The sequence below is a fragment of the Schistocerca serialis genome, chromosome 2 (genome assembly GCF_023864345.2).
Source record: "Schistocerca serialis cubense isolate TAMUIC-IGC-003099 chromosome 2, iqSchSeri2.2, whole genome shotgun sequence".
Classification (NCBI taxonomy): domain Eukaryota; kingdom Metazoa; phylum Arthropoda; class Insecta; order Orthoptera; family Acrididae; genus Schistocerca; species Schistocerca serialis.
Window position 1 is genome coordinate 50820653 of NC_064639.1, and position 15099 is coordinate 50835751.

Consider the following 15099-nt stretch of genomic DNA (forward strand, 5'->3'; position numbering starts at 1 on the left):
AATGAATTTCGTTGGCATTCTCCGTCAGTGAGAAGCATATCGACTTCTTCTTCGAATGAACACATCATTCACGTTCGCTTGATTCGGCGATACTAGTCTTCCGTTCCTATTAGTGTTGTATTGCGAAACCTACGAATGGTGTTTACATGTCAGTGTCACGTTAGATGGATACGCCGTATTCGGCAAATGTTTACTATTTGCACGACACACGAGGGAGAACTGTCAGAGTATGTGCTTAGATAAGTGCCGCAGTGATAAGGAATACCAGTCAATCCATGATAACAAGATTGGCGCACTGCATTGATACCAATGGTCATAACTTGGAACACCTTGTGTAAATAGACGTTCACGCCACCTTTTTTTACCTTCGTTGACCTTCAAAGACCATACTGTAACACATCACTGAATTCGTCTTTATACCCGCTATCAGAAAACAAGTACCAAACTATAGCATCCCAATTAAAACTAGTTGTTGTAGGTGAAAATAGTTAGTGACTCACCCTGTATATGCTGATGCAGTTAAAATGTCTTACTTCTTGAAGAGGTGTCTCCATGACGCCCGCTGGTGAACGCCACATTGTTCGCTTTTGTATAATCAGCACTTTGTTTCTGCGTGATGAGGTACCCCAGAAAATTATTCGGTAAGATATAATTGTGTTCGATTTCAAAACAGCGTCTAATATATCTTTGATTTTATTAAGATGAGAGAGCCATCACATGCCAGTCAACGTTTATGTCGTCTACTTGAGTGGTGTTATAACACCTTAGTCATAGAAAAACAGTTAACGTAGTACAGCTCTCAATTCTTTATCATTCCGTGAATTCAGCTCTTGCTGTTGATCGATCACCATCTACAAAAAATCAGTAAAAGTTTGTAGAATATTAGCTACAGTACATTTACTGACGGTCTGAGAACATACAGCAGTCAATTATCATAAGCCCACCCTAATTTTCAAATTATATGACTTCTATTTAATTCCATGTACTCTCACGTAGTTTGACGATTATACAGTCAAATAGGAGGTCGGTAATTTAACGCCGATAACATGAAGTATTGCATTGACAAAGTATTTGCAAAGTCGTGGTGTGTGATTTGTAATTCGACGCCTAGACACTTGTGATTCCTGCTGATATATATTCAATTTTTCTGCTAGTGTTATTTACCGTACAATACCTATTTTTCATGTGTATGACTTTGTGGTGCTCTTTCAACTTGAATCTGATGGTTCCACATTTCCCTTCTTTAGCACAGTACAGCACGACACGACATGAATATTTTTGCAGTTAGTTGCTGAGTTCTTAAACAGGCGCGTTAAAGAGCACTAACATTTCACATCGGATAATTGTGAGATATTTTCGCCACGATTTCGACATTCTGTATTGAACAAGGTTAATCCGTTAAGCTACAGTTTCCTATTAGCGCACATTCATTTAGCTGTCCTTTTAATTATAATGGACACGTAGTTCCGCATATTTCATCAAATCTGAATGATGAGATTTATTGTGTAATACTCCAGAAACAGGTGAACGCATTTATGTCTCTGATTTTAATCAACATAAATATATTTACGAAATGTTAATTATTATATTGGTTTGGAAGTCAATTTAACGTAAATTTTAATTATGGTTTGAGTGATATAGATAAAAAACAGGAGATTCTTTGGTGGTTCCACTGCAGCTCTTATTATTTCTGTATCACACGGGGCTGCCGTTTACAGAACGCATGTGCGTAACCGGATTATCGAACTCGCACAGTATCAGATTATTCCGCAGTCAAACCCGACATGTACAAAGAAATAATTTCGTACTTTCCGGTTGGAGTGCATTGCTCGTTATTCTCTTGGAAATCTTAAAATTTATGTCTGCCGACGAATCTGTCAATTTATATATATTTCTATATATTCTTCTAAGATTTTGCTGCCAATAAAACTTTATTAACTCGTTACATTTAGTTCATGACGAGATAGTTTGGGCAATTTTTTTTCCATCTTCAAGTGATCCAGCAATGACTGTACACTGTTTTTGTAATGTTATACTATAAAAGTGTATTGCTTACCTTTATGTTACCAGTTGTTTGTTGTGTAATGTATGCCACAGTATATTATCTTACAAGAGTATATGGATTACGTCTGTGTTAACGTTTGTGTAGTTTATGTTTCAATGTAATGTAATATGAAAGTATATGGTTTACTTGTTTATACTTTAAGTAGTTGTTTGCTTTACCTCTCAGATGTTACAACATGTGTTACAATTCTAGATTAGCGCCTGCTGTTGCGGTCTCGTAGACTATACTGTCTGCACAGCTTTTGTTCCATCCTTTAATCGAATTTTCATGTTGTTCACAAACTGCAACATCGTCAAACTCCACAGAATCGTAGTCTTTTCCGAATGTACTTCTGACCAAAAAGCGGTTTTGGTAGCTAGAGACAGAGACGTTTGTTTGGCCTGTCTTTTGAGTTCTTCTAGCGATATTTCCACAGAATCTTTCATCACCTGTCGCATATTTCTTTGGAAGTCAAATATAAATATTCTTAGATTTAGCTTTGGGGTCGAATTAAAAACAAAATGGAAGAAACACATACTGAAAAACGTATTCCTATATTTCTAAGCGAGAAGTCAAGTAGCAGTTTCCATGAATGTAGCTTTATAACGTCTTCATTAGTGCTTCAATAATGATTTATTTTGAAACAAATTTAACCCCCTGTTTTACCGTCTTAATGGATGAATTTCCGAATATGCTGAAGCACGATTTCTTTTATTTCTGACTGGGAAGCCAAATACCAGTTTTAGTAATGTTTTAGTAATTTTAGCGTCAAAATTTTCTTAATAACGATATATTTTCAAAAAACTTTGAACCCCTACTTCATCACTGCAGTAGTGGAATTTCAAACAACCCTTCACTAAAAAGTTGCCTACAGTAAAACGTAAACACCACTTCCACATTTGAGGTGTCTGTCCCTAGCGGTTTGGGCTGGACGATGATGAATCAGTCAGTCAGCTTGTCAGAACATTGCCTTTTAAGTATGTAGATCGCATCATGGAGCGTCTCTTTGATTATTTCTCAGTTTTTGTGCTATTGGTAATTTCTGCATGTGATCACGTTTATAACAGCACTTATATCTGTTTGCAATATTGTTTATAATAGCATTTACATTTCTTTGAAAGGTATTTGCAGTCATGCTTATATGTTTACAATGACTTTCATTCGCGAAAAATTAGCGATAATTAGTACCAACAGTGTATAATTTCTTTCGTTTCTCATACAAAGATGTTTCTGTTGAGTCTTCTATTGTTTTTTACTTTTCGTTAAGTGATGGAACTTGTCCTTTTTTCTTTTCAGACATCAATAAAGAGTTCTACATGTTTTATGTTTTCGTTATGTTTGTTCATTAAGAATTACGTTTGGATACACATCTGTGTGGGTGTACATTTCAAGTTCTTCCATAATATTCGTGCATATCCTTTAGATACTTTACATAGAATTTGTACTCTCTTTCCTATTTTTGCTGCATTGTAATTTGGTTTCGTAGGTACACGTAAAATGTGGACTGAGAACGCTCACACTGCTGGGTGAGCTCCTTGAACCTTACTCTGACATTTCTGTTTGCGTGTTGTAAAATATACTAAAATCGTCATATGAGACCCTGTAAATTCCTGGATTTGGAAAAATAGGCTTTCACTGATGGTATTTTTGTTTTCAAATTATTATTAGTACGAAATCTTAGTTTTGCTTCCTTTTTGAATAAATAGTTTGTACAGTTTTTTGAAGTTTGGAAAATGTATGATGCTGTGACGTAGGTAGGATTCTTTGTGATACCTTCCTCTCCTTTTAGCGTTATTTCTTTGCGTGTGTCGTGTGTTTTCAGCTTTGTAAACTGGTGTTCGTATAGTTTGCACAACATTGTTAGGTTAATCGTACTTTGCTATGCAATGTGTAGCCATGTTTTTATTTCCTTTTGTACTGTGTCAGAGTCAAATGGAAAATTTGTAACTCTATTAATCATGGACGTGAAAATGTATAATTATGCGGATTTGGATGATTAGAGTTCGTTTATGATAATGTCTGTTGTGCTGTGTTCGTGTATATTTCAGATCTGTGGTAGTTGTTACTGTTACTAACTGTGAAGTTCATAAAATTTATTGACTTGTTTTGTTATACTTCCAGAGTGAAATAAACTTTTTATAGAATTTCTTCATATAGTATTAGGAAAGATTGTAACATCATTCCAGGATCAATAACAAATGACAAAAGTTTCCGAAAAGAAACTAATTGTGATGTAAATATACCTAGTTAATCGTTAACTGCAGCAAAGCTTGGAAGAACACACGTAATATGCCATTCTTGGACCTATACATGGTGCGGAACCATCAGAAAGAAAGCTTTTGGATTTAATATCCCCAAATAATTTTTTGGGGTAATTATATTGTTATATATTCTGAGAGGAATATATTATTCACCAAAACTAAACTATTTCAATTAAGATTTTGTATTGTGAGAGAACCGCTTCTTATTTCGATTATTTAAAATTATAGGCTGACAAAATAACATACACAATACTTTGAGTATTTACAAAAAGGATGCGTAGGAGATGGTCTTGTATTGAATGTGAACCAGAATTAGACAACGAAGGTGGAAGAATGCACGAAGTACACTAAAGAAGTCGTTCGCGGTAAGTAAACGTGCAGGAATTACAATCAGCGTGAGCCATATGCTACTATCTAGTCGCGAGAATAAGCTACAGACTGTAGTGAGATTATTTACAGTAGTAAGTGCGGCTCCCATTAGAAAAGGCATACTTCATTTCGACAACAACGGAAATACCAGGTTTTTGTGTGATTTATAATGAAATATCAATCACCAACAAAACGCCTCTCCCTATGTTTTATATGTAAGACTGTACTTAAAATAGCATCCACCTACAGATCATCATGAGACGACTGTTCAGAGAACAGCACCAAATGGATCGTGCTAATGGAAGTTAGTCTATAACAGAAATCTTCTGAACATTTCTAACCACGTAAAATACTCAACTTCGCATATAGGAACCATCGATTATCGTTGCTGATAATGGTGTTTCTACAACGCGTCGTAATAACGCCTGTTTGTTAGTGTAACGTTCCCTGGCAAACTCACGTTATTAAAAAAAAAAAAAAAAAAAGAGTTTATTTGTACCATATACGCCGCTCTGGGCAAGTTGTATATATCGTAATTATTGAACAAAAATATTACTGAATGTGGTGTAAAAGACATTTGTTATTCTCCTTATATTTTTTGTTGTAATATTTGTCTGTATTTAGGATAGGAATTTTTCTATATTTATTATGTGATTGTAAAATGTGTCAGTATTTGCGATAGCAGAGATATGTTGCCAGAAGAGAATAATATCGTCAATTTGCAAAGAAATGTTAATAGTCAGCAATACTATTTAAGCACAATGCATTATGTATTCTTTGGTCTTCTCTGTTCAGAAGTCATTGCGGTAGGACACTGTGAAAGAGTTTTTTACGAATGGGTAGACTTCTTTTGTCTCTGTCTGGACTTAGCCGCCATTAGACGATGCGTTACGAATTAATGTGAGTTGTATTGTTGTTTGATCAAAATATATTAGAGTTTATCAAAAGTGTGAATTATTTATGTAAATTAGCTTGCCCACGTCATCTATAAAATTTCTTTAAGAATTTTTCAGCATTTTTTAGCGGTGTTGCTGGGCTGTGCCGCGACCAACAATAGCAAACCCGTAAATCGGGAACAGATGCATAAAAATCAATGGTGAATTAAGAAATTGTTCTTCTTTTTCAGTGATCCTGTGGCTGATAAAATTTGAATTAATTATACGTTTGTGCATTCGTAGGCGGATAGCTAATGTTAGTTAACATTGAAATTTAAACAGTTTGGTTCTTTCAAAATATCTTAAATGTGTAATGAAGTAGGTTTGATCAGTGATAAATGTCGGCTTGGCAATAATTAAAACATTTTCTGCTAATAGAGGTAATCTTGTGTTCTATGGCTAGTGCCGGGATAAAATTCAGTAAAAATATTTAACAAAAAATCCACTGCATCAGGAAAGTGTATGCCAAGGCCGAATGATTTAAAGGACCCAATTCTCAACCTAATATTCTTAACCAGTTCATATGAGTTCACGTAAACTTTATTTTTTCTTTAAATGTACGTAATAATTAAGTAAGTAAAAATTTTTTATTACCACACGAAAATAAGAGAGTGGTTCTACAACAAAGTTCGCACGAAAGAAAATTAACTTAAAAACAACAGATAAATTTTATTATTCTTCTTTAACGAAATTTCAAATCAATCCCATTCATTACGACCGATTTCGTTAAATTGGCGCCCAACGCGGGGCTCGAATATGCAGTGGCCACTAAATACCCGTGAGATAACTAGGGAATTAATATAGTCGAACTTTGTTGCAGAACATTTAATAATTTTTCTATGTATTGTATGTATTGCATAACCAATATTGTGTGGTAATACCTGTGTATGATTTTTTGCATGAGAACACTATGTACCCAGAGGCAAGCTGAAGAAGAGAGCTCAATATTTCGAAAAATTAATTACCTACCACAATATCAGGGGGCAGCTGCACCCAAGATAGATCACCAAAAGGTAAAGCTACAGTGTAGTTGTCCTGTGGGTAGTAAAGTAGCCTCAGTGCAGTGTTCTCGGATCATTAGTGGTGTGCTTGTTGTTAGTAAATTGTTTTAAAATAACAGGACATTTAGGTAGTTAGTCATTGTAGTATATAGTAAGTGTGTATTAGTTAATGTCCATTTCTTGTGTGATTATGTCAGTGAAACCTGAGTGTTAGGATATTTAGTTCAGATTTTATTTCTTTTGTTTACTATGGTTAGATTGCGTAGTCAGAAGGATATCAACATGGATAATGAGCAACAGTCAGTAAGTAGTGATACCGAGTTGGAAAGTGGGACACAAAGTAATGTTAGTGACGTAGTTCAGGAAGTACAATGTGAGAATCTGGGGGCAGAAGGACAAGAAATGTTGCCATTGCCACCCAGTGATTCAGTTGATAGCGGAAATACTGTGCCATCCGCAAGCACTGGACACGGACCAGAGAGTGGTGAGGTGTCAGAAGTGCAATCATTAAGAGTTATGTTCGAGCGCATGCTCAATTTCCAAGCTGAATTTGTACGTGTGCAAGCAGAGCGTGATAGAGAACGTGATGCTAAACAAGCAGAACGCGATAGAGAACGTGATGCTAAACAAGCAGAACGCGATAGAGAACGTGATGCTGAACAAGCAGAGCGTGACCAGAGATTGGTAGCTGAATTTGCATGTATGCAAGCAGAACGCGATAGAGAACGTGATGCTGAACAAGCAGAGCGTGACCAGAGATTGGTAGCTGAATTTGCCAAACAAGCAGAGCGCGATAGAGAACGTGATGCTAAACAAGCAGAGCGTGACCGACGCCTGCATGAGAGGGACTTGCAGTTGATGCAAACTTTAGAAGTTATGCAAAGTGAGATTCTTAGTTTGAAACAAAAATATGAAACCATACCCAAAACGGTGCAAGAATTAAGCGAAAGAGTAGATAGTGTTCAAGTGGCTAACGCCAATATAGTAGAGGAAATCAGTGTCCTGACTAATAGGGTCGAACAACTAGAAATTGACACAACTCAAGTAATTGAGAACAAAGTGATCGAACAAGTGCACAAAGTAGAAAATGAAGTCATAAAAGAAATAGATCAGAAAGTGCACGCCGCAATTGAGGCCAGAGATGTGGGCTCAAGTGCGGATGTGCAAGACCTAAAAAGGATAGCGCACAAAGACATTCCGCTGTGGCAGCGGAGTGTGGACCGTCGTCTTGCCGAGATGGAGCTTAGCTTGCGGCATGACGAGGCACGGGCGTATGTCACGCCAGCCAGGTCCAACAATGAAAGGCATATAAATACTGCAGTAAAAAATTGCGACTGCGAGACAGAACAGGCAACCAATGTAAGCGAAACAAATAAATGTCATTCCAAAGTAGTGATTGAAGAAAGCTTGATTAGGAACCGACAGTTTCAGATCTTTACAACGGAGAAGAAATCTGTTCACCCTGTAGTGTTTATCAAGGGATTTAGAAATATTTTGCCAAGCGTTTGGAGTCATACCCAGAAAATACAGTTCGTTATGTCTTACATACAAGGAGATGCTGCATTATGGGCAACCGAAGCAGCTGACAGTTGTGATACATATGAGCAATTTGAAAAAGCATTCTTGGCCAAATATTGGTCAACATGTATCCAGGAGAGATTGCGGAAGGAGGTATATAATCCAGAGCCGTATTCTCCACGACTAGGCAATTTGCGAAAATATTTCGAGAAGTACATTAATAAGACCCGTTACTGGGACGAACAGATTTCATCCCGGGATTTGATCAGGCTTTTGAAATCACACTTGCCGATACATGTAAAGGAAAAACTTATACACGTGCCTGAAAATGATATGGAACATTTCTTGTCTGTTCTGGACTCAATTGACCTGATTCAGGAGGACGTTAAGGCAGCCTCTGAACAGGCTAGAAGTAACGGAAATGGTTATAGAAATGGTAGAAATAACACGCCTCCACCAAGTAATGGAAACGGCGGAGGTAATAATAGGAGACAGGAGTATGCACAAAACGGAAATAGAGGTAGAGACCGGAACGGCAATAGTCCGCCGGTGAATAATGACCGGAAAAGGAGGTTCGATGACCGGTATGAGACAGGCCCACCAAGCAATAATAGATGGAAAAATGCCAGGGGGCCGAGCAACACTAATACTTATAATGATGCAAACCGAACTTGGCCGCAGAACCAGAGGCCCAGTCCGGACCGGCAAAACAGTGATAGATATGACAATAACCGACCGCCACCACAAAATGCGCCAATTGCGCAACCGTGGCGGCCGACGCAACACAACGTGCACATAGTGGAGGTCAATGACACAGAGCAGCCACGCCCATCCACTAGCAATAATTCAACAAACTAGATGCAGCCGAGATACGCTCTCCATCGTCGGCTGAGGTTTGGAGTGAGAGCAGCCCGACACAGAACAAAACACCGAACAAAATCTGTATCCTTAGGTATAATGACGGGGTACAGATGGGAAATGAATTAATAACTGAACCATCCACGTGCATAAAGGAGCACAAAGACAAAGTAAAAGCGATAATAGAGATCAAAATGAACAATATTGATGTGCAAGCGGTCGTAGATACAGGTGCTACTGTCAGTGTTATGAGTATGGACTTATTCAAAGTACTGGGGAAGGAAAGGCGTATGCTGACTTTTCCCGTGAATAATTGTAAAGTCACTGGAGCCATAAGTGCACAGCGACAAATAATTAAACTCCAAGTGCGGGTAGAGATGTATGTAGGGGATGAAGCCATAGCGTGCTCATTCCTGGTAGTAAAGGGTTTAAAGGTAGCCTGCATTTTGGGGGTAGATTTTTTAAGAGAAAGGGACGCAATAATCGACCTTTCTCGGGGAAAATTAAGCTTGATGAATGCTGGTAGGAGAATAGAATTGTCCATGCTCAGATCTGAAGAGGTACCTGTACCTAATTGTAACGCTATTAACATAAGGTGTAGGAATCAGTGGATACTACATTTAGACAATCATTGTCTAGGTCAGAATCTCTATTATCCTGACGTACAAGATGATCAATTAAAAGCAAATGTGGACGCACTTGTGAACAAAGTATCACAGTCCGAAAATTTGAACTCTATGCAACAGCAGGATTTGGTACAGTTATTATCTAATTATGCAGATGTATTTTCAGAACGACCAGGAATTGTTAAGGGATATCAGTACAATATCGAGGTAAAGCCTCACAAAACTTACTGTCGAGCCTCATACTCCATTCCTTGGTCCAAGAAGGAAATAGTAGCTAAAGAAATAAGAAAACTGATCGAGTGGGGAATAATAGAACCGTCTTTGTCCCCTTATAGTAGTCCTTTGGTGGCGGTAGCAAAAGCAGACGGACAGGTACGGTTAGTACTAGATGCGAGAGACATAAATGAAATTATTGTACCTGTTAGGACTCATCCGGAAAATCTTGATGAGCAAATTCAAAAATTTCATGGAGTGCAATATTTGACATCTATTGATATGAGAAGTTCTTTCTGGCAAATCCTGCTCACACCCGAGTCGAGGAAATATACTGCATTTATATTTGGGGGAAGGAGCTACCAATTTAGGGTACTACCTTTCGGCCTAAATGTAAGTGCAGGAGTTTTTATAACAGCCCTCGACGCGGTTTTAGGTCCGGATTTGCTGCAAAGGGTAACAGTGTATGTAGACGATCTAGTGATTGCCACTGCCACCTGGGAGGAGCACGTAGAACTACTGAGTAAAGTCTTAGAAAGGTTTAAGCAAGCGGGAGTAACAGCGAATCTTGATAAATCCAAATTTGGACGTAATCAGATTAAATTTCTAGGTCACATAATAACACCACAAGGCATCAAGCCTGACAGCAAAAAACTTGATGTAATTCGTGGGTTTCCTAGTCCGAGAACAAAGAAACAGCTCAAAGCATCTTTTTTTAGACGGTTTGTTCCAAACCAATCAATGAATAACGAATCTTTATTGAGCCTGTTGCGTAAAAATGCGCACTGGGTGTGGACAGAAGAATGTCAACGCGCATTTGACGCTATCAAAAATGCCTTGGTGAACGCCAACATACTGCGACACCCAGACATGACAAAAGATTTTTGTATAGCGACAGATTCGTGTTCATACGGTCTGGGCGCGTGTTTATTTCAGTGGGACAGGAGCAACGACCCCACAACAATCAATGTAATCGGATTTGCCAGCCGCACACTAAACAGCTGCGAGAGAGCATATTCCGCTACCGAATTAGAGGCTCTTGCAGTGGTTTGGGCGGTAAAGAAATTTAACTATTACATCTATGGTAAAGAAGTCAAAGTATTCAGTGATCACCAGGCTTTGAGCTATTTAATGACTTGCAAATTATACCATACCCGCTTGCTAAGATGGAGGTTAGCATTACAGGAATATAAAATTAAAATCATGTACCTTAAAGGACAAGATAACGTTGTAGCAGACGCCTTGTCGAGGCTTCCACTAGGGCAATCCTCAATGTCAAATATTTTGGGACAATCGGAGGAATATCGAATACTATTAGTACAAGATAAGGTACATAGGAGGGACTTTTTACATATGTGTAAAAATATGTCCATATTGCAGGAAACTGATCCGATTTGGCGAGATATCATTAGTAAAATTAAAGAAGGAACCAATCTTAAAAGTGTTCAGAATTTCAAAATAGTAGATAATATTCTGTATTATAAAACAGGTGTGTCAAATGACCATGGAGTCGTGTGTATACCACAACAGGCTATCCCAGCTGTAGTGTGGCACACGCATTTAGCATGGGGTCACGCTGGGATAGGCAAGACAATAAGGATTTTGTCCAAATTCTGTTATTTTAAGGGGATAAGCCAGCAGACTCGCACCATTATCAGGACTTGTCCTCTGTGCCAAAAAGCTAAGTTTCAAAATAAGTCCACAAGGTTTGAACTGCATCCTATAGTGCCTCATCGACCACTTCAGTTAGTATCTATAGACATAGCAGGACCCTACCCACGAGCCAGGGGTGGATTGAAGTACATTTTAGCGGTGTATGACCTTTTCTCTAAATATTTAAAAATATACTGCCTTAAATCAGCCACTGCTCGTGGAATAGTTAAATGGTTAGGGAAGGAATATTTTACACAAGTGGGTAAGCCTGAAGCGATAATATCGGATAATGCTTCCTATTTTACAGGCCATACCTGGAAAAACTATTTACATGAACAAGATATAAAGCATATACTAATTTCCCGTTTTCACCCACAAGCAAGTTTAATAGAGAGAACATTTGGACAGTTAAATAAATTTTTCAGGTTATACATTGCATATAAACACACAAGATGGCCAGATCTGATACCTAAGTTTGTAGAAGTTCACAACGCAACCCCGCATGCTTCTACGGGGTATCCACCAAACGAGATTATAATGAATAATAATAGAGTTTTGAATGAGTGGCTGGCACCTTTGCCTAAGGTCCCAGTCATTCCTGAGCCTAAGGAAGAGAAGATAAGAAAAGCAGGGTGCAACCTTACCAGGTGCGCTCAGAAAAGGAAAGAAAAATATAATCGACATGTGACGAATAACCAAAAATTTAGTGTTGGGGACTTGGTACTCTTACGCAATCATCCTAAGTCCTCGGCATCCTTGAAACAGAATAGCAAGTGGCAATTGGTGTACAATGGACCTTTTAGAGTAGTAAGTGTGCCACATGAGTGTAGCTATCTCTTAGCAGATCCCCACTCAGGGAGAGTACGGGGACTGTATCCGCGTAAGGATGTAAAAGCATTCCTACAGTAAAAGACTAATAGTCCTATGTGGACACCATTCTTTTGTAAATAATGAACATTAATGATGTGTGAACTTTAGAGATAATGTACTAGTGTAGAAGTGTTTAGTTATAAGAATATGATTGACTTTCTCATGTGTATGGATATTTGTGTTATGTACTCTTTTAATTTGTGTTATCTAGAACATGCTCTAAATGTTTGCACAGATAATCTGATTAGTGCAATTATTTGTAGTGTTAAGCTGTGACAGAGTTCAATCAAAAAGAACATCTTAGTAATGATTAGTTAGTGTACTACATAATTTTCTATGTGCCCAAATTTGAAATATTTCTTGGCACAATCTTCTCTATTATGTGTATGTATGTATATATGTGTAGCTGTCAGATTGACAGATTCGAACCCAGAATAATATCAATAATATGAGGCCCTGAGAAATTTATTATCTAACCAATGTTATTAGAGAAAATAATGCACCCAGTAGTGACCCGAGGGCACCACGGGAGGCAAACTTGTTGCAAATTTATGTAATGCAAAGTTACGCACAAAGAAGCTTCAATTGAAGCATGTGCAGATTCAAACAGTAAAAAAGAGCTAGCCAGATACAGTCCAAGTCAATTTTTGCCTACAGAGACTACACTGTAGTTACGTAGGACGTTGATAGTAAAGTGTGACATGAGTTCAAAGGAGTTATTGAACAATATGCCTGAATCCGGCTGGAATGCACAAATAAAATCTACTCGAACACGAATATAGATGACTTTTGGGCAAACTAATACCAAATTTTAATATTTTGTTACCATGTACGCAAATATCACACCTTGGTAAAGAGTTACGAATGTGCTATTACAAAAAAAAAAAAAAAATTGCACAGCGGACATTGTAAATAAAAATAAAGGAACTTAAACAAAAGTGCAGTATTGTGCGGCAGAGACAGACAGTGACTGTTAAACCTGCAGCAATACGTCACGGAATAGTTGTGTATAAGTGATAAAAAACTGTATCATCGCCGTGTGTGCAAGTGGACAAGGAACTAGCACGACACGAACAGTGAACCGATAACGGACGGTGGATCAAGCTAGTGTCAAACTTTAACTCTTTGTGTGTCAAGGGACGCTAGGAAAGCGCATTGACTACGAAGATACATTTTGTCCTAAGGTGAAAACTTGCGTGTGACTAATGACAAGTCATGACATGGTGAAAAATATTGTATGCCCATAAAACGTGTTACTGTGACAACGAAACATTGTGCAAACCAGACTAGTGAAGGCCTACTGAGTAATAACTGCCACTAACTGTGTGCGTTCTTTCCCACAGCAGGAAAAATGCCTATAAGGATAGTACACTGTTTCTGAACTTGTTGCATGTTTCCTGGAGCACTGCAAGAAAACGTCGCACGGGCGAGCGGATATCCAACGCGCATCCGGCTACATCAGCTATGCAGCGGCCGCAGCAGCCCGTAGCAGACCAGACAGACAGCCACGCCCCTCCGCGCCGTAGCTGTCAACGCCGGGGGCGGTGACCTACACGGAGTCAGCGCGCCGCGCCGAGCGCCGCTCAACAATCACTCCGCACCGCTCACCAAATACAGCATTATTGATTTTTTTTATGTTCACATAAACTGAATAACATGTCAATGACTTCATTTCGATAAACATTGAACATTTACTACGTAGGACAAGTGACCTTGTAGTGTATCACACGAATAATAGTATCACACACAAAATAACTGATGATGGTCGAAGTAGAGAGGATATAAAATGTAGGCTGGCAATGGGAAAGAAAGCGTTTCTGAAGAAGAGAAATTTGTTAACATCCAGTATTGATTTAAGTGTCAGGAAGTCATTTCTGAAAGTATTCGTATGGAGTGTAGCCATGTATGGAAGTGAAACATGGACGGTAAATAGTTTGGACAGGAAGAGAATAGAAGCTTTCGAAATGTGGTGCTACAGAAGAATACTGAAAATTAGATGGGTAGATCACATAACTAATGAGGAAGTATTGAATAGGATTGGGGAGAAGAGAAGTTTGTGGCACAACTTGACCAAAAGAAGGGATCGGTTGGTAGGACATGTTCTGAGGCATCAAGGGATCACCAATTTAGTATTGGAGGGCAGCGTGGAGGGTAAAAATCGTAGAGGGAGACCAAGAGATGAATACACAAAGCAGATTCAGAAGGATGTAGGTTGCAGTAGGTACTGGGAGATGAAAAAGCTTGCACAGGATAGAGTAGCATGGAGAGCTGCATCAAACCAGTCTCAGGACTGAAGACCACAACAACAACAACACAAAAAAAACTTCAGTCGAACTGTATGTGACTGTGATATTGTGTAATTGTGTAACCGTTTGTGACGAACTGAATTTAATTCAAATGAATAACTGCATTTAATTCAAATGACCATGAACCAACTGGGATGGCTGGGCTCCGGCACAGTTTTGCCCAGGTTTCCTGTTTGCCTACGCCCAAATGGGGGAGCCATGAACTTATATAATCCTGGGACTAAATAAAAGAGCCATTCCGTAAAATATACAAGTGTAAAGAACGTTACTGGCACCATTGTGTCAAAGTGTAAAAACTCTTTGCCAAATGCTGCCAGGGGGCACTGTAACGTTCCCTGGCAAACTCACGTTATTAAAAAAAAAAAAAAAAGAGTTTATTTGTACCATATACGCCGCTCTGGGCAAGTTGTATATATCGTAATTATTGAACAAAAATATTACTGAA